General features: G+C 46.0%; 1 pseudogene; it reads left to right on the top strand.

Annotated features, from left to right (window-relative positions):
- The first annotated feature begins 3,472 nt into the window (after positions 1-3,472).
- Positions 3,473-10,489, top strand: LOC123067542 (uncharacterized; annotated as a pseudogene).
- Positions 10,490-19,989: the final 9,500 nt, after the last annotated feature.

Genomic DNA, 19,989 nt, shown 5'->3' with positions numbered 1-19,989 from the left:
GGGAGGTGTAGGATGAAGATGGTCTCTCTCAAACAACCCTGCAATCAAATACAAGAAATCTATTGTGTCCCCAACACATCCAATATAATGGCAAATTGTATAGGTGCACTAGTTCGGCGAAGAGATGGTGATACAAGTGTAGTATGGATAGTAGATATAGGTTTTTGTAATCAATAAAAAACAGCAATGTAGCAAGTGATAAAATGGAGCACAAACGGTATTGCAATGCTTAGAAACAAGGTTCATACTTTCACTAGTGCAATCTCTCAACAGTGCTAACATAATTGAATCATATAACAATCCCTTAACGTGCGACAAAGAATCACTCAAAGTTATTATCTAGCGGAGAACATAAGATGAAATTGTTGTAGGGTACGGAACCACCTCAAAGTTATCTTTTCTGATCAATCTATTGAGCCATCCCTATAAGTGTCACAAACAGCCCTAGAGTTCGTACTAAAATAACACCATATGATACACATCAACCAACTCTAATGTCACCTAGATACTCCAACGTCACCACAAGTATCCGTGAGTTAATTATTCAATATGCATCAAACAATTTCAGACTCATAATATTCAATCCAACACAAAGAACTTCAAAAAGTGCCCCATGATTTCTACCGGAGAAAGTAGGACAAAAACGTGCATCAACCCCAATGCATAGATTACCCCAATGTCACCTCGGGAATCCGCGAGTTCAGTGTCAAAACATACGCCAAGTGAATCAATATAATACCCCATTGTCACCACGGGTATTCATATGCAAGACATAAATCAAGTGCTCTCAAATCCATAAAAGTATTCAATGCGATAATAGTGAAACCTCAAAGGTAAAAACCTAATTCATCAACAATAAGATAGAGAGGGGGAAATATCATATGATCCAACTATATTAACAAAGCTCGCGGTACATCAAGATTGTGCAAACTAAGAACACGAGAGAGAGAGAGAGAGAGAGAGAGAGAGAGAGAGATCAAACACATAGCTACTAGTACATACCCTTAGCCTCGAGGGTGAACTACTCCCTCCTCATTATGAAGACCGTCGGGATGATGAAGATGGCCTCCGGTGATGATTTCCCCCTCCGGCGGGGTGCCGGAAAAGGGCTGTACATGAGATCATGGAGGTACATAGGCTTGCCGCGGCGGAGTCAAAGTTCTAGGGTTATTTTCTGGGGTTTCTCTATTTATAGGAATTTTTGCCGTCGGTCCCACGTCAAGAGGGGCTAAGATAGGCCCACGAGGAACCACGACACCATCACCCCCCCCCCGGCCGCACCCAAGTGCCTTGTGGGCACCTCATGGCTCTTCTGATCCTCCCACGAAGCTTCAGGTTTCTACTTTGTTCCAAAAAAATCGTCAAAAAGTTTCAGCCCATTTCGAGAACTTTTATTTCTGCACAAAAACGACACCACAGTAGTTCTGCTGAAAACAACGTCAGTCTAGGTTAGTTCCATTCAAATCATAACAAAACAATATAAAGTTATTGTAAACATGACATGAATAGTTCATAAATTATAGATACATTAAAGACGTATTTACCTTTTTCGGCACAATGTGGATGTTGCCATCGTGGTGTTAGAGGGCTAAAAGTGTCCAATCTAGACATAGAAGGGCGAAATAGACGTCCGCAGTGGAGATGCCCCTTTTGAGGGGAATTTGAGAGCTTTATTCAAATAAATGCATTTGCCAAACAATCAACCAAGAGGCTCCAGATCAGAAAGCCTGGAGTTTGGGTAAGCCATCATTTGGTGAGAGGCATGGTGCAAGCACACTTAAGCCTTGTACAATGCAAGGTGTTTAGAAAAATAAGCCAATTTTTTTAAGCATTCATGCTCATTTGAAAAGTTTAGACACTTAATTAGGCACCCCTTATGTAGAGATAAACACTAGTGTTCGAGAAAAACTCGGTTTATTTTACCAAGCCTTGTGTAGTGCAAGGTGCCTAGGAGATGTGCTTAGATAAATAAACTAGTTTTTTAACATGCTTCATTGTAAAGGGTAGATGCTTAGTTAGGCATCCCTTCTTTAGAGATAAACATATGTGCTTACAAAATAATAATTCATTTTACTAAGCACCTCCTAAGCCTCTTCCATTGCAAGGCTGGATAACTCTAATGAGCCAACCCAAACAAACAGAAAATTTATTCGTTTAGATGGCCAAACGGGCAGATCTCAACCCATGTCCGCCCTTATCTAGCCGCAACAAGGGGATGCCCATGTGGTCCGGCCGTGTCTTTTCTCAACATTGCATATCTTTCCATCAAAATGAATTAACAAACATATTTAGTAAGAAATGTAGCATTTTCTTTCCATAGTACCAAGAGAATATCTTATGCCATCCGGCGGTCGCGGCTGTGACAACAGACGGCTCACGGACTATCCTTAACATGAGGAAAGCGTGTTGCATGACTTTGACGATGATGACCTCGATGTCCACAACGGCGCTGCATCCTGGCAACATCAACAACGGTGTCTCCTTTCATGCTGACCCCCTACCTCTGGCTGCACTGTTTTGTCGACTTCGGACATCTTTGCTCCGGCGTGAGCTCTTACTTCGGCTTCATCGGCACCACAGAGCACGCAATCCGGCGGGGACAGGGGCAGCTACGACCAGGGCGGGGGCGGTTACGTTAGCCCATGGCGGCGGGGGGTGGGGTGTGGAGGCGTGAAGGTTTTGAGAGAGAAACGGGTGGAGTGAAGATGTGTGCAGGGAAGACAAGGCGGCGTCCATGGCATATCCGTGCAGATGCAAACCCAACAGAATTTTGGACGGGAAATGAGTCTAAACGGACAGGAAAATGAACATCTGTTTGTTGTCACCACATTGGGCATGATTTTTATTGGCGCAGATAGAGACGAACGCAGATGGACAAAATGGGTTGACGTGTTGGAGTTGGCCTTAGCACGTCCGAGGAAATCCAGATGCACGGACGCGGTGTACACGGTCCGATCCGGCGCGAGGAGGATCAGGATCCGTCCGATCGATTCTCATGTGACAAATCGCCAGTCCGCTGGTTCCCCACCAGCCAAAAAACTCGCCACCGCCGCCGGCTATCTGCGGCGACATTCTGCTGCTGTGCCGTCGCCTCCTAAGGCATTGCCGTCGTTGTACGCCGACGCCCACACCGTGGAGTACGGCGACCCCCCCCCCACCCCAAAATCCTGGATGCGGTGAGTCGTGTATTTCCGCCACCCTATTACTCGTGAGAAAAAGTGGAACTCCTCTCGATTTGGTACTGGAGATACCTGGTCGCCTCGGAGTTGTGGTAACTTAGTATTAATGCGACTTCTCAGAGCATATAAATCCACTTTCTTACTGCTGGCAAACTACAAAATCCACTTTCTTAGTATTATCGCTGGCACTGAAAGTAAGGAACTTGAGTCTCATAGTACTAGATCATATGGACGTGGGTCTTGCAGATTTTAACTTGCGTTTGTTGCTCGAAGGACGCTTCAATATTTGTGCCATGGCTCCGCATTACCAGGCCGCTACGCTGATTACTTCTCCGTCCTATCCGAAACTCCATCACCTGGTCAAGCGAGAACTTGGTGGCTGTTGCTTCTGGTCACATTGTCACTATCCTGGTATGTGCAATTTTCATCAAAAGGTATTTGCCTTCAGACATTACTGTACTTCATCACTGGATTGACCTTGCATTCATCATGTCTTTCAATTATAGAACCCAGCCACAATTGAAGGGCCTCGTGGATTTATCTTGCTTCGCTCTAGAGATCCTTTTCCCATTGGAGTGGTTTAAAAGAGAAGTTTTTTGTCTTCACAAAAACACGAGCATTGCACTGTGTTCCTTTTATTTTTGATTAGTTCATGTTGGTAGGCTACTCATGCAATTTGATGGATGGAACAAAGTGGAATAGAAATTTTAATATTGATATTCTGCAAAGTAAATGCTTGTGAGAGTACCACCTATGTAGTTAGTTAGGAGACGATGGGTAATTTGAAGTTTTGAATTGTTATACTCAGCAATCAATTTGAAGTTTCTTCCCAATATCAACATTGCAGTGGGAATTTTAATGCTGATATGCTATTTGAAATGAATAGAAAAGCCAGAAACATTTGAGGCTATAATGCTTTAACTGTTTTGGCTCTTGGTCAGTAATAGTTTAACAAGTCAGCTGCTTTATGACAATTGCAAATTAACAGCTCTTTGCTCGATCTGAAATGTTCAATTCTCAACAAATGCAGATCTCCTTGAACCATGTTTAGTCCCCACTTTCTTAGTGCGTGATACTGAACCATGCGCGCGGTCAATTTCATGGTCTCGACAAGGCTTTGCACCTAATTCTGGGTATGTATAGTTTTAGTGGTATCCGAAGCTATTTTGTGTCTTAATGAAAAGTTTATCGCCTAACATCTTCTTGTTTATATGGATGATTATTTCAGTTGTTTGCTTGCCGTCTGTACTTTTGATGGTCATGTAAATCTTTACCGCCCACCAATTTGGGAATTCTGTGATGAATGGGTTGAGGTAAGCCTATTCAACCAATGTTTGTAAATTTTAATATGCACAATTTTTCATGTAAAAACAGCTGGAAGGTTAGATTTAATGCCCGCCAAATTTCTATTTTGCCACACTGATAGTTCTTTTCATGTTCCACTTACGGCCAAAGTGATCTGTAAATATTCCTGGCGAAGAAGGAAGTCAGGATGAGCTCACCATTAACAGCTCCAGCTAGCTCGCATTCTATTTTTGTACAGTAGTACTCCCTCCGACCGAAAATACTCGTCGGAGGAATAGATGTATCTAGATGTATTCTAGTTCTAGATACATTCATTTTTATGCATTTCTCCGACAAGTATTTCTGGACAGAGGGAGTACTTTCCTTCCTCTGTTAGAAATAAAGTAAACTTGTACTTTGCAGTTTTGATTTGTCATTTAAAACACTTCTTTTTTGTTTTCTATCATTTTTTTACAGCTTTGTTCTTGCCAGAAGTTAAATTTTTTGTTTCGGTGCCGTTGCTTTTTGTTCATGTACAGATGGCCTAGGTTGCAGATACCACTATGCTCATAAGCTTCTATTCTGTTGCTCTAGGTTGCGGACGTATCTAAATTGCTGTTCAACTATTACAAAAGTATAAACTTTGGAGAGGATGATAGTCCTGATTCAATTCCTCAGGTGTGCCCCCTTCCACTCAAAACCGAGAGTTTCATTTGCTGGATTACCTTAGAGTTTTATTTTTCAAAGTTTTCGTTCATATATTAGGAAAAGGCAAATAGTGAGCAGACACATGCGATGGGATGTACTGGTGAATCGCAAGGACCTCTTTCCTGCAGCGATCTTGGGCGGAGAAAAGGAAACCATCAAGGTGAATGATGCTTTCCTATTTCCATCATCAAGTTCTTTTCACAGCATTGTGGCTTTGCAGTTAAGCACCATCAATTTTTTTCCCTAAGTATGGCAAAAACCTGAGCCAAGAATTTCATATACAAACCTGAGCCAAGAATTTCATATACTAGAAATATTGTCACACATTATTAGGGTTTGACATTTGTGTATGGCATGAACAAAGAAGCCCTTTAGATTTTCTCCTCTGCCCCTCTTAGGGTTATGTCTTGTACTTCCTTGCATGAAGCCAGCATTGTTATATTGTGTCTGAGTTTATTTTAAGTAGATCTTGTTTGATCTTAGATTTGAAAGCTATGTTTATGATGAGGATGAAGGTGATGTAGATGCTTCAAAGGATGCAGACTTCTGGCTCAATCCATGCTGCAAGTCAAAGAAGATATCTATGAAAACGGTATGGACTTAGCATGTTCACATGTTCGGATCTACTCTGCATATTCACACGCAGGCTGAAATTTTGGGTTAAATTGATTCAGCTTTGAGTCATAGAAGGCATAGAAATGGCTTTTCTTAGAACTAGATGATACCCCGCGCGTTGCTGCGGGAATTTTTAGCACTACATGATAATATTTATGATGTAAGAAATAATAAAATCCTAAAAATGTATTTTTTTAACCTTCGATGAAACAATATGAAAAGCTAGGAGAATTCATATATTGTAGAGTATCTACATACTTGCTTAGATTTTCCTGATAATAATTCAAGGTAATATAATTTGATTATCTATTAGAAGTGCATCAGAGCAAAAAGAAATTCATGCTAATTTGCGAGCTTGCGTGTTAATATGCCAAAATAGAAATTAGCTTCGATTGTCCACTATGATAATAATTTTGGGTGGAAAAGTAACCAAAGGTACACAAATTGTCATGGTTACTAAGTAGGGCAACAAATATACTCCATGTTCAACATCTTATTTAAAAGACTGCTATCCAGCATAGAACAATTAAACTTTAGGAGAATCAGAAATGGCCATACTTGATCCTCTCACCAAGGATTGTCATTAACACCAGAACAATCAAATAGTGATATTCCAAATTATTCTTACATTTTTAAAACGAAGCTATTGCCCGAGAGAAGATTGTATATTATAATTATGCACACATGGTTGAAAACATAACATCACTTAATATCCTAGCATAGATAAATAATAAAATGATATCATCTATCTTCAAACCAGAAACACACCAACAGTCTTATTTGTCATCACAGTTGTACATCCCAGGGAGTAGACATGACTGGGTATAAAATCTTGTAACATTTGCAAATTTTTATTAGCATAACATGGGTGAATTGCATAAAGGAAAAATTGAAATAACAATGCCAATAGCAATAATAGTCTCTTTAAGGATTCTTATGAAAAAAAAAAAGCATAGCAGTTTGTTCTGCCGAAGCGTGAATGAGGCAATTGCATGGAGTGAACATATTGGTAGTTGTGTTACCTTCATACGGTGCAAATACTTAATAAAAGCTTCATTTTTTTTAGATTAACTTCCTCACTCTATTTATTCATGAAGTTCAGGGATTTCAAATTACATGCATGATACTATCAGGTGGCACATGCAGCCATACTTTACGAAGATCATTCAAGACCCCTTCCTTCGCCATCATATGCGCCGTTGTGTTTGCTTCTCGATGAACCCTCATTTACAAACAGTAGCTTGATCTCCTCAACATCCGGCCCCAGCACAGAGAAATTCTTGTGTTGATCATTTAGCACAGAAGCTACAACCCTGCAATCGATTATGAAAGCTTCAATTTATGGAAGGAAATGTATAACACATCATTATGTAAAACAAATGCAAATATGATTTATTTTATTTTATTTGTATAATATCTGGAAAATTGCCTTTTAAACTTACACTTGAAGCCGCTAGTCGATTAACCTGCAACTCATATCCACAACATATTTACAGAATCTTCCATTTTGAATGATAAATCTGAAACACATGGCTAATCTATCACTGTGCTAGCTCGACAGGCTAGATGATGTTCAGATAGAACAGTACTAATGAAACACACATATGCCTAATAAACCATCTATTCGGGTATCGGATCGTTCTGATGGCATTCATAGTGGAATAGTACTGTCTGTCAGGAACATACCTGAAAATGACCAAAAGAATATGCCTTGATTCACAAAACAATCAAAGCAAAAAAAAACAATAAAATTCATACTAACCTACACGTGTGTGCATGTATGAGAGAGAGAGAGAGAGAGAGATGCGGGATTGTAGTTGCACGTACTTATTCCTTCCAATCAGCGCCTTATATACAAAAGAAAAAGAAGAGAGAACAGTACGACCCATCGTTTCCAATCAAAGTTGTTTCATTTGTTTATTCCTTCCAACTATGAATATAAAGAAAATAAAACGAAGAGGAATCAGAGATTGTTGTTTAATGCTTGCGGGGAGTGCTTGCATTAGAGAGGATTGGGGATTAGAAAGACTGACCGGACTTGGTGGGCGGAAGAGTACGCTGGAGACATAACAGATCTGCCTTCTAAAAAATGCTTCCTGCCCCACACAAATCAGAGCTTCCAACCCAAACAAACTCAAGATCGTTAGGATTCGTCGAGATAGAGAGGAAGAGAGCCCTCACCTTTTGACACAGGTGATGTTGGAGGACGACGACAACGGTGAGACGTGTGGCTCGCCTAGAGCTATGGTCGACATCGGGGCGCGGGCTTGGGTCAGCACTGCCCGCGGGGCTTGATTCGGCACGGATTGCAGGCTCACAGGGGGCCCGGGTCAGCAGCAGCATCCCTGGTATTTGGGGGCGACCCCCACCCCCACGAACGCCGGGCTGGCAGCAGCACCGCGCCATGAGCACCACCATCGCCGCTGAAGGTGAGGTGTGTATGGTAGCTTTTGCACGGCGAGTATGAATGGGTTGATTTATTCGATGAGTGGAACCGGCGGAGGATACGAAGAGAAGGGGGAAATAAAGTGGGAGAATACCAATGGCATGGTGGAGAAGATAACGCACATTTATTATTGAGGAGCCCGTGGTTAACGGATGAAGCAGACGTGGGATGGTAACCAAACGTCGTGCCTTGGTCCTTTCTGTACGCGGGTAGCAACACGTTCGACGTGGCATCGTGCATATTAGGAGTTCACTGATGTGGTAGGATGCTGAGTTGGATGCCCTGCATGTTGAGATAAATACTTGTAGTGGGGATGAATCTCTTAAGTATATAGGATATAGGATTTATCAAATGAAACAACTAATTATCCTGAAAATCCAAACTATGTCATGGCCTATATGAGTTTTGGCTTTTATTTTTCATACACCCCAGACATCTATTTTGGTGTTCTATTCTAGTTAACCCAATTGTGTCTCCAGATTGTCAAACCTGTGCATACAACTGCTATCGTAAATGGGTTAGGTGGCTCACAGGATACCAAAGCAGCAGTCTCTTGCAACAAAGAAAACACATGTCTTCCTCTTATCACTGCAGAACAGTATGCATGTCGAAATGCGATTTTGTCTTCTCTGGTAGTTGCATGGTCTCCAATTGTGCCATCACGCGACACTACTTCACATTTGTTGAGAAATTGGTGCATTCTTGCTGTTGGTTCCAAGTCTGGGGACGTTTCATTTGGAAAATATGCAAGCCTGAGTATTATACCATAGATGTTTGCATGGTTACCAGAGATCCAATACTCATTGGGGTTCTCAAAGCGCATAATCATGGGTTAGTGCCATCAGTTGGGAAGTTTCCTTTGCAGACTCTTCAAAGTCCTCACTACTTTAGCAACTGGGTGTTCAGATGGAAGGTGAACACAATCATGTCAATTCTTTTCCAGTCTTTCCCACTGTGTGCTTGACATGTTTTTGTTGACTTAGCTCCTTGTATGATTCATTAAATGGCAGAAGGATAATTGTTTAATAAACAATGAAGTTTGAAGATGACAATTTGAGCTAGTAAATAGTGCTTCAAACATGTTCCCAGATAAGCACAAGGACATGCATTTTCATGCTTCTGCCTTAAATGAAAATTCTTTATGAAGATTATTAGAAAGCTAAAACTCACTACTGTACCATGTGAAACCCAGTTATTGATGAAAATTATCCCCATTGGAAAATGATTTTACCTCTGTTTGTAAATAGATGACATCCTAGAATGTGTGCAGTCAAACTTCCCTAACTTTGACTTATATTATATAAAAAATTATTTTGTTTCCTCATTGAAATTAATATTATTGCATTTGTAATGAATGCAACATATGTCTTTAGCTTGGAAAATGAAAAATATATTCATAATGTCACTAGATTTGTATCGCCGTATACATGTGAAAGAACGGTCAAAGTTGTGTATTGGAGACCATGTCCCAAATTTAAAGTGTATATGCTTATTATTCCTTATCACTCCCTACATTGATGATAGTTCACTAGAAACCCTTTCATATCTAACCGTGGGAAATTATATCTTTCAGTGTGAAGATATGGTCCGGTAATACCGAAGGATTAAATCAATGTACATATGTAAAAGAATTGCCATTTTCATTATTGGCTGAGGTATATAATAAGCATTGCCTTGTTTTTATGTTCTTCATATTTTTATTTATGCACATAGTTGATGTTCGACTAGCAATTGATGAAACATCCAATGGACATGGGCCTGCATGTCTTTTCAAATTAATGTTATTCAACTCAAAATGGTCTACTGGTCAGGTCACCACTAATTCGTCAGCACCAGTCTCGTCAGTTTCATTATCTGTACCAGCTCAGCGTCAACATGGTGTTAGTTTTAACTTGGCAATTGGAAGAGTATCCGGGTCACTGGAAACATGGATGTGGGATCCATGTAGAAACAAGATTGAGAATACCAGTGCATGTTATGCACATGATCAAGTGGTAAAGCTTGATTGCATTTCAGTATCTTTTCTCTTCAATAAAGATCTTTTTTCTAACTTTACCTTAGGTGACAGGTTTATCGTGGGGTTTGGATGGCCATTGTTTATACAGCTGCAGCCAGGTCAGTTGAATTACCATGGTGCTGTTTAGGTTACAGGATTATCGTTATTTATTTTATTAGCTGTCTACCTTCGAGTAAAGTCTGTTGTTCTCTGAAGTTAATCTACTCATACTCATAGTGTGTAGCTTTGCATTTTGACTAGTTGCTGATTACCTATTTGAAAAGAGCTATATTGTCTGTGTTTGTATAGCCTCACTCGGTAACTGCATGTAACAGCAGCAATAGGTGATTTTCACATCAAATCTTACATTTTCTGTCTACATTTTTCATATGAGGCCACAAATTCACAATTGCTTCAATCGGGTTCTAGATCTTTCCACGCAGTTCAAATTGACCCAAAGTACAAGTTCGAAGTTTCCATTTGTTCTAGATCTTCAATACTGGAATTAACAAACAGTTGCTACTTTTCCCTAAAAAAAGAACAAACACTTGCTACTTTTCCCTAAAAAAAACACTTGCTACTAAAGCCCTGCTTGGAATGGGGGTAAATTATACACCCGTATTACTTTTACAGGAGTTTATCACCAGCCATATGTGATTTCCAACCGGAAAAGACAACGACCGATTGAGGTCTGTATCTTTTACAGGTGTAGAAGTTGGAAAACGACAATCCAATCAGGCCCTAATATTGTGAGATGAGTAGCAATCTCAATTGGACTTGCCACACGAACACCCGTTGCCCATAACAGTACAAGCACAACATAATTTCTCTTTTCTTGAATCCAAAAGAAATTACCAATTATTGTCCTGATTGGAACTCATCGGAGAGATGATGGACATGATTAAAGCTAATATTTTCTTGAGGATTTGGGTCAAAATGAAAACAGAACAGGGCCTATGGTGAAAAAATGCCTCAAGCCGGGAAGCTAGTCGACCACTTGACCTTCTGATGCTAAAAATGACCACTATCCTGACCCGTTAACAATTAATTTATTGTACTAGTAATGCTGATGGCCATCAGGCCATGTGCCCATCTGCTGGCGACAATGCCTTTTGATACTATCAAGCTGAGCTTTCTTGTGTAATACTTACTGAAAAATTACAATTCTCCTTTGATTAACAAGGTATCTGGTGGTGCAGTTGTTTCAGTTTTAGCATATGTGCTTTGTTCATTACTTGAACCCTGTTTTTCATGCTAATGCATAATATTTTTCTTCTTTAGATCAGGATAATTCTGCACACTGTTGGATTATCGAGAAACAGAAAACTTGAAGAAATTCCTGTGCACACAATTTTCAGGAGCTAAAAGAGTTAACAGATGTAAGAAAATCAGCCATCCTCTAATCCCTTTTTTTCTCTGAATGTGTGTTTTCTTCTTTCTGATTGGCATATGCAATGTGCATGCAGCTATCAGAAGTATCTGATCAATGCTTTGGGACTTTCGATTGCACCAGGACAACTAATGATTGTTGTGGTATGTAGTAGGCCTTTTCTTATATACATTTGTTGCTCAACTGCACAATTTTGTACTTGAGCTTCTATACATATACCGAAAAAGGCTCACGCCCGCTTTATAGATAAGCCAATGCCAAAGCCAACATCCACAAGGTTCACACCACCAAGGACACACACACACACATAGTCCAGGAACAAACAAGCATCAAGGGTTAGTGTTGAGGGCACAGCTCAACAAGCCCAACACACACAAAAAAGCGGCACACACGCCGGGAGAGAGACGCCTCTAGTCGGGCTCCAGGGGGAGGCGGCGGGAGCGGCGGTGCCAGGCGGAAGGCCAACGAACGAAGGTCGGAGAGGAGTCTGTCGATGGCATCCCGGTCCGGAGGGCGGCTAAGCGGCCGCCAGAGCTGCAAGTAACCACACATTTTGAAGATGGAGTCAGTCGCACGTCGAAGAGGCACCTTCTGAATGACAAGCTTATTGCGAACCGTCCACAACGTCCAAGCCAGCACCCCAACGCACAGCCATCTAATATGTCTGTAGCGTGGATGGGAGGCCTGGATTTCCGCAAGCAAGTCGGGGAAGTTGTTATTACACCACTGTCCCCCAACCGTTCGCGAAAACACGCCCATAGGAACTGTGCCGTGCAACAGGAGAAGAAGATGTGATTGGCATCCTCCGCCGTGTCACATAGGGGGCACATCCATCCCCAGGCCCATGGCGCTTGAGGACCTCCACGCCGGACGGGAGGCGGCCGCGGATCCATTGCCACAAGAAGATCCGGATCTTAAGTGGGAGGCGGATGTCCCAGATAAGGCCGAAAGGCTCCGGGGCAACTGATGGGGCAATAGCCGCGTAAAGGGACTTGGTGGAGAAGCGGCCTGAGGAATCCAGACGCCAGGAGATGGCATCCGGAGAGTCAGCCACGTCCATAGGCAACAGGGCGATGTCCTGGAGGAGGACATCCCAAGCAGCCACCTCGGCAGGGCCAAAAGGACGACGAAACGCGAGGCGCCCTAAGTCAATAAGGGCCGCCTCGACCGAGACCCGAGGGTCAACTACAATGTCGAAGAGGATGGGGAACCGGGCGGCCAGGGGGGAGTCCCCTAGCCAACTATCAAGCCAAAACAAGGTCGAGGCGCCAGAGCCCACCGAGATGGAGGTGCCTATCCTCAGGACTGGAAGCAGCTGGACGACTGCCTGCCAAAACTGGGAACCGCCCGAGCGCTGGCAGAACGCCAGAGGCTGGCCACGCAGGTACTTGTTCCGGATGATAGTCAACCAAAGGCCTCCCTCCCCATTGGCAATGCGCCATAGCCAGCGGGTGAGGAGGGCGATGTTCATGCGCCGAGAGGACAAAATCCCAAGGCCACCCTGGTCTTTGGGTTTGCAGATGTCTGGCCAGCTGACCATGTGATATTTCTGTCTGCCTGCCTCGCCAGCCCAGAAAAATCTGGCCTGGTACTTGGCGATCTCCTGATGAAGGGTTTCATGAAAGCTGTAAAAGCTCATGAGGAACCACAGAAGGCTGGCAAGCGACGAGTTGATAAGGATCACACGTGCCGCCTTCAAACAGCCAGCGCCCTTTCCAGGGCTCAACTCGGTGCTGCATACGGGTCACCGTGGGGCGAGGTCCGCCACGGTGAGGCGCGAGTCGCTAATGGGGATCCCCAGATAGGTCGTGGGAAAGATCCCAGCCGGCAGTTAAGCCGATCGGCAATGGACTGAGCGTCCTCATCGGGGTAGCCGAGCACCATCACTTCGCTCTTGTCAAAGTTGATGGTCAGGCCCGACATTTGCTGGAAGCACAGAAGGAGGAACTTCAGGTTGGAAATCTCGAGGGCGGATCCCTCCGTCATAATAATGGTGTCATCCGCGTATTGGAGAAGGGTCACCCCTCCCCCTCCAACAAGGTGCGGGACCAAGCCTCGAATATGCCCCGCAGCCGTGGCCTTAACTAGGATGGCGGCCAGGGCATCGACAACCATGTTGAACAAGAACGGCGAGAAGGGGTCCCCCTGCCGAACCCCACAAAGGGTAGGGAAGAAGGGTCCAATCTCGCCGTTGATGTTCACCGCAGTCCGGCTGCAGGAGACGAGCTGCATGACGCGGGTCACCCACCGATCGTCAAAGCCCTTGCGAAGCAGGACTTCCCTCAGGAACGGCCAGTGGACCGTGTCATAGGCTTTGTGGAAGTCCAGCTTAAGGAAGACCGCCCTGTGGCGCTTCAGACGAACCTCATGGAGCACTTCGTGGAACACCAACACCCCATCCAGGATAAATCGGCCTTGAATGAAGGCGGATTGGTTCGGGTGGGTAATAGTGTCCGCAAGGAGGGTCACCCTATTGGCGTACCCCTTCGCCAGAATCCTAAAGATCACATTAATAACTGTGATGGGGCGGAACTAGCGGATATCGGCGGCACCCGGGACCTTGGGGATGAGGGTCACCACACCATAGTTAAGGCGCCCCAAATCCATGGTACCAGAGTAGAATTCCTCAAAGAGAGCCATGACCTCATGCTTGATGGTAGGCCAGAACGTCTTGAAGAAAGCTACAGGTAGACCATCAGGTCCCGGGGCCGAGGAGGGGTTCATCCCCCTAATGGCAGCGAGGACCTCGTCCTCACTGAAAGGAGCAACCAAGGCCGCATTGGCTGCAGCCGAGACTCCAAGCGCCCCCGACCAAATGTCGGGGGCAAGGCTAGCCCCACCACGCGGGGTGGGGGTAAATAAGGCCCTATAGAAGCCATCCACATGGAGGCGGATGGCCGCGGGCTGCACTAACTGCGCATCTCCATCCCACAGGCAGTGGATGGAGTTGCGACGGCGCCGGCCGTTCGCAACCGCCTGGAAGTATGCGGTGTTGCGTCGCCCTGAAGCACCCATCTCTGGGTGCCCGTAGGCGCCAGTAGGCCTCCTCGTCCGTGTAGATGAGGGATAGCTGGTCCTCTAGGTCGTAGCGCAGCAGCCACTCATCCGAGGAGAGCCCGGTCGAGTCGCGCGCGCATCCAAGGCTTGAATCGCCACAAGGATGGAATTCTTGCGCTCTCTCAGGTCCCGGCCAAGATTAGCCCCCCAACCCTTCATGAACTGGCGGGCTAACTTGGCACAAAAGTGCCAAGTATCGACCGCGGACATGGCGCGATGGGGTGCCGACCTGGCGAAGATCCAGCGGGCGACGACGGCCTCCCGGAAGCCCGCCTGGTTGAGCCAGAAAGCTCTCGAACCGGAACCGCGGCGGGAGGGAGGGCGCTCGTCAACCGTGGAGAGGAGAAGGGGGACATGGTCGGAACCAATCCGGGTGACCGCCCGGAGCGATGCCAGGGGGCATCGCAATTCCCACTCCGGGGAAACTAGGACACGATCCAGCACGGATTGTGTCGGAATAGTTTGCCAGTTGGTCCAAGTAAATCTGGCACCAGTCCGGTCAAGCTCACGGAGCCCCAGCTCCGCGATCCAATCGTTGAAAAGCTGCATCCGGGGGAAATTAACCCGGGAATTATTCTTCTCGTCCGGCGAACGGATGAGGTTGAAGTCGCCCCCCACCAAAACAGGATGTGGGGAGTTGGAGATCTTCAGCTGCAACTCGGCAAGGAAGGCCGGGGAGCGGCGGTGGTCAGCCGGACCGTAGACCGCAATGACCTCCCATTTGAAGTTCAAAGCCCCGCTCGAAGATCTCCATGCTAACGAAAAACTCCCCTCTATCCATGCCGCCCACCTCGAAAGTGGCATCCTTAACCCCAAGAAGGATGCCACCCGAGTGGCCTGAGGTCCCGCTAGAAGGGAGCCAGTGCCACGCGAAGAGGTGGGGGCTCAGATGTTCCAGCTCCTGTAGGGAGAACTCGACTCTAAGGGTTTCTTGGATGGCAATAATGTCAATATGTTCGTCCCGGATGTACTCGATGAGCTGGCGGCGACGGCCGTCATGGCCGAAGCCGTGGAGGTTCCAGAAAAGGGCCCTCATCTAAACCCCCATCGGGGGGCTGCTTGACCCCAAGACACGAGAGGCGCTTTGCGCGCGAAGGGCGGCCGTGTGAGACCGAGTGCAACCACGGATGATCCCGTCGGCCTCCAGAGGGGTCGGAGCTGGAGGCCGAAGCAGGCGGGCACGAGACTCGGCCAGCCTGCCGTCGAGGATCTCCCGGGCCCTGATGGCCTCAATCTAATCTAAGGGGGGCCCAACCTCCCCCCTGAAGACAATGGCCGAGTCGTTGGCCACCTTAGCAAGGTGGCCAAGGGGAGCGGCCTCGAGAGCAGAAAAGGAGCAACGAGAAGAACTGGGAGGTACGGGATCCACACCTGACTCAAGGTTCCGCACCGCGGCGCGGAGCTCCGCCCGCTCGGCGACGGAAGAAGCAGGAGAGTCGCCCGGCCGTGACGCCTCCAGGCGGGCGCTGCAGCGGGAGGACGTCACCGGCATGGAGGAGGACCGGGGTCTCCTGGTGTACGCCACCGTCGGAGGGGGGTGCGCGGAGGCCGGGGAGGCGACGTCCACCGTCAGCGAGGCGGCCGGGGAAGCCGGCGAGGCGGGGGTGAGGCAGGCCGGCCCCAACGCGGGGAGGGGGGCGGGTGACCCCAGGGACTCCCCCACCGCTGCTCCTGAGGGTGAAGAGATCAGAGCAGCAGCGGGGGGGGGGGGGGCGACGGGCACCATAGCATCACCAGCCGCGGGGGACAGCAGGACGACAAAGACCCCTTTGTCGTCGGTGGCAGACGGCAAAGAAGGTGGATGGAAAACAACTGACATTAGCCACTTTAGGTGGCTAATGGGAGGCTTTGCCGTCTACCAGCAGACGGCAAATATGCCCTCCTCTTTGTCGTCTGCTATCTGACATCAGCCACGCGTCATGCCCTCCCCAGCCTTTGCCGTCTACCACAGACAACAACCCCCCCCCAACCTTTGTCGTCTACCACAGACGGTAAAGTAACCAAACCTTAGACGTCTGTCACAGATGGCAAAGTAACCATATGGGTCAGCTCTCAGGTTGCACAGGTTGCTGCCAAGTGGCCTCTTTGCCGTATGTGGCAGACGACAAAGAGCCCTTTGGCATCGGTGGCAAACGGCAAAGAGGCTGCATTGCCTCTTTTTCTGTTTTTTCTTATATCCAAGCATTTTCACAGCAAATATATGATATATATATATTTCACAGGGCAATTTCACAGCAAACATATGACATATCCAACACATAAGTTTCATCATACATACATATCCAACACATAGTTCCATCTCGGGCTGGGCATTCGGTAGAAACCGAAAATTCAGTTTATACCATTCGGTTATTTTTAAAATTCGGTTACCAACAATCAAAACCGAAGTAGTTAACACAAACCAGCTAACCGATAATTCGGTTAACCGACTGGTTCGGTCCGGTTTTCGGTTTGCACCAAAACTGCTTTGTTGCTTACTATACAGCTGCGAGAGATTCTATTTCACCCCGCCCTCTTATGATGCGTTTGGTTGAAGGTGTCGTATGAATGGGTTGGGACCGTTCAATTTTTTTGGGATTGAACCATTCAATTCATGTGTTTGGCTGAATATAAGTGGTGAGCTAATTATTTAGGACGGGACCACCAGTCATGCTCACATAGTCATGCATGCAAAGGGTGGCCATTTGATTCTACCGATTTGGTTGGGTGGAACGGTTCAGCATCTTCATGGCATATTCTCTTTTTTGGCTCGAACTATTCATGTGCTTTATAACCAAACATGTCTATTTTCTGAACGATCCCAACCCATTCATGACCGCCCTTGCAACCAAACGATGTAACCAACCACCTCATCTCCTTCAGTCCAGCCGGGCAAGGTGGGACTAAAGAATTGACAGTGCCCTGCCACTGAGCACTTCGCTAGCCCACAAAAATACTGTCAGTTGTGTTTGGGCCATGCAAATAGGTGGCCGACCCATGTTTTATTTTACGTGGGGCTCGGTTCAAAAAGAAGTAGCAAGTGGGGGTTGGGGCAAGTGGGGCAAGCATGCTTTCGCTTTGGGCTGCTCATATATTGTACGGTCATATGCGCGCGCGGCCGCAAGCGGTTGATAAGATGCTTGATGGACACTCATACAGGGAGCTGCATGGAAGGCTGCATCATGCACGCTTCGGTTTATTTTTCAGTTATCAGTTTAATACCGAACCGAACGATATGAGTTCGGTTATTGAAAGTAAAAACCGAATTTAGATATACCAAGAATAAAAACCAAAAATTTGGTTTATTCGGTTACGGTTTTGGTTCGGTCTTCGGTTGGTAGATTTTTATGCCTACCCCTAGTTCCATCCATACATATTACAATAGTTTCACATTGTTCATCCATATAACAAGTTCACATTGTTCATCGATATAAAAGAAAAATAGAAAGGGAAAACAAGCACTCCATCAATGCAAGCTTCCGTGAAGTGAATAAAATCTGCAAAATGGGAAACAAGAAAGTTAGAAGAAGAAGACTAGAAGAAGAAGAAGAAGAAGAAGAAGAAGTATATGACATTTATGAGCTAACTTAGATAAAAATGACATTTATGAGCTAACTTAGGTAAAATAGATCATTTATGAGCTAACTTAGGTAAAATGGATCGTTTATGAGCTAACTTAGGTAAAATGAATCATTTATGAGCTAACTTAGCTAAAATGGATCATTTATGAGCTAACTTAGGTAAAATGGATCATTTTGGAGCTAACTTAGGTAAAATGGATCATTTTGGAGCTAACCTAGGTAAATTGGATCATTTTGAAGCTAACTTAGGTAAAATGGATCATTTTGAAGCTAACCTAGGTAATTATGTCATTTTTGAGTTAACTAAGCATATTATGCCATTTTTTATATAAGTAAGCTAAGTATAGGTCATTATTGAGCTAACCTAGGTAACTAAGCATATTAGAGCTAACTTAGGTCATTTTGGAGCTAACTTAGGTAAAATGGTTAATTTTGGAGCCAACTTAGGTAAAATGGATCATTTATAAGCTAACTTAGATAAAATGGATCCTCGACCCCTTGGCTATCCTCGACCCCTCGACCCCTCGACGACCCTTGACCCCTCGGAGATCCTTGATCATCGACCCCTCGACCCTCGGCCCCTCGGTGATCCTCGACCCTCGACCCCTCGATGATCCTCGATCCTCGACCTCTCGGAGATCCTCGACCATCGACCCCTCGACCCTCGACCCCTCGATCCTCAACCCCTCGACCCCTTGGCGATCCTCGACCATCGACCCCTTTGGAGATCCTCAACCATCGACCCCTCGACCCTCGACCCCTCGGCGATCCTCGACCCCTCGGCGACCATCGACCCCTCGACCCTTGACCTTCTTTTCCTTCTTTTCTTTATTTTTTTACTTCTTTTTTTCATCATCTTCTTCCTTCTTTTTCATCTTCTTCTTCTACTTCTTCTTCTTTTTTCATCTTCCTCTTCCTTCTTTTCTTCTTCTTCTTCTACTTCTTATTTTTTTCATCTTTCTTCTTTCTTGTAAAAAAACAAAAAAAACTAAAGTAAACTAAATCTAAACCTAAACCTAAACTAAACTATACTATATTAAACTAAACTAAATCTAAAAAAATAGAAAAAATAGAGGACTCACCTAGCTCCGGCGAGGTCGACCGGTGGAGGCAGGCCATGGGGAGGGGGCGGTGGAGGAAGGTCGCCGGGAGGGGCGGCGTGGGGCGGTGCGGCTCCGGCGGCGGGGCGGGGCGGTGCGGCTCCAACGGGGTGGAGCAAGGCGACCGCCGTGGCCTGGGGCCGCTGGGCGGGGCAGGCCAGCGGCGAGGCGGCTCCGGGGGCGGGGCTGGCCGGCGGAGGCTCGGGCTCCGGGGGTGGCACGGGCCGGCGGCGGCTCGGGCTACAGGGGCGGCGTGTGGGTGAAGTGAGGGGGGGAGAGAGGGAGAGAGAGAGGGTGGGGGCGGGGCTGACTGTTAGGTGGGGTGCGGGGGGAACGACCGTTAGCTAGGTTTCTCTTTGTCGTCTGCCTTTTGGCTCTTTGTCATCCGCTGGCAGACGGCAAGACGGGGGGTGTGGGGGGGCATTACAATGCTGGCCTGAAATGGACCCCACCCATATCTTTGTCGTCTGCTAGCGGATGACAAATAATTGGCTGATGGCAAATTGTATCTCACCATCAACCAATTCTTTTCCGTCCTTTTTTGCAAGCAGATGGCAAACGCCTTCTTTGCCATCAGCTAGCAGACGACAAAGAACTGGTTGATGGCAAATTCCCTGATTTCAGTAGTGGTGGGAGCAAACTCAACAAAATAAC

The sequence above is a fragment of the Triticum aestivum genome, chromosome 3B (genome assembly GCF_018294505.1).
Source record: "Triticum aestivum cultivar Chinese Spring chromosome 3B, IWGSC CS RefSeq v2.1, whole genome shotgun sequence".
Classification (NCBI taxonomy): Eukaryota; Viridiplantae; Streptophyta; class Magnoliopsida; order Poales; family Poaceae; genus Triticum; species Triticum aestivum.
Note: the sequence above shows the minus strand (reverse complement) of the source record. Positions and strands in the feature narration are given on the sequence as shown.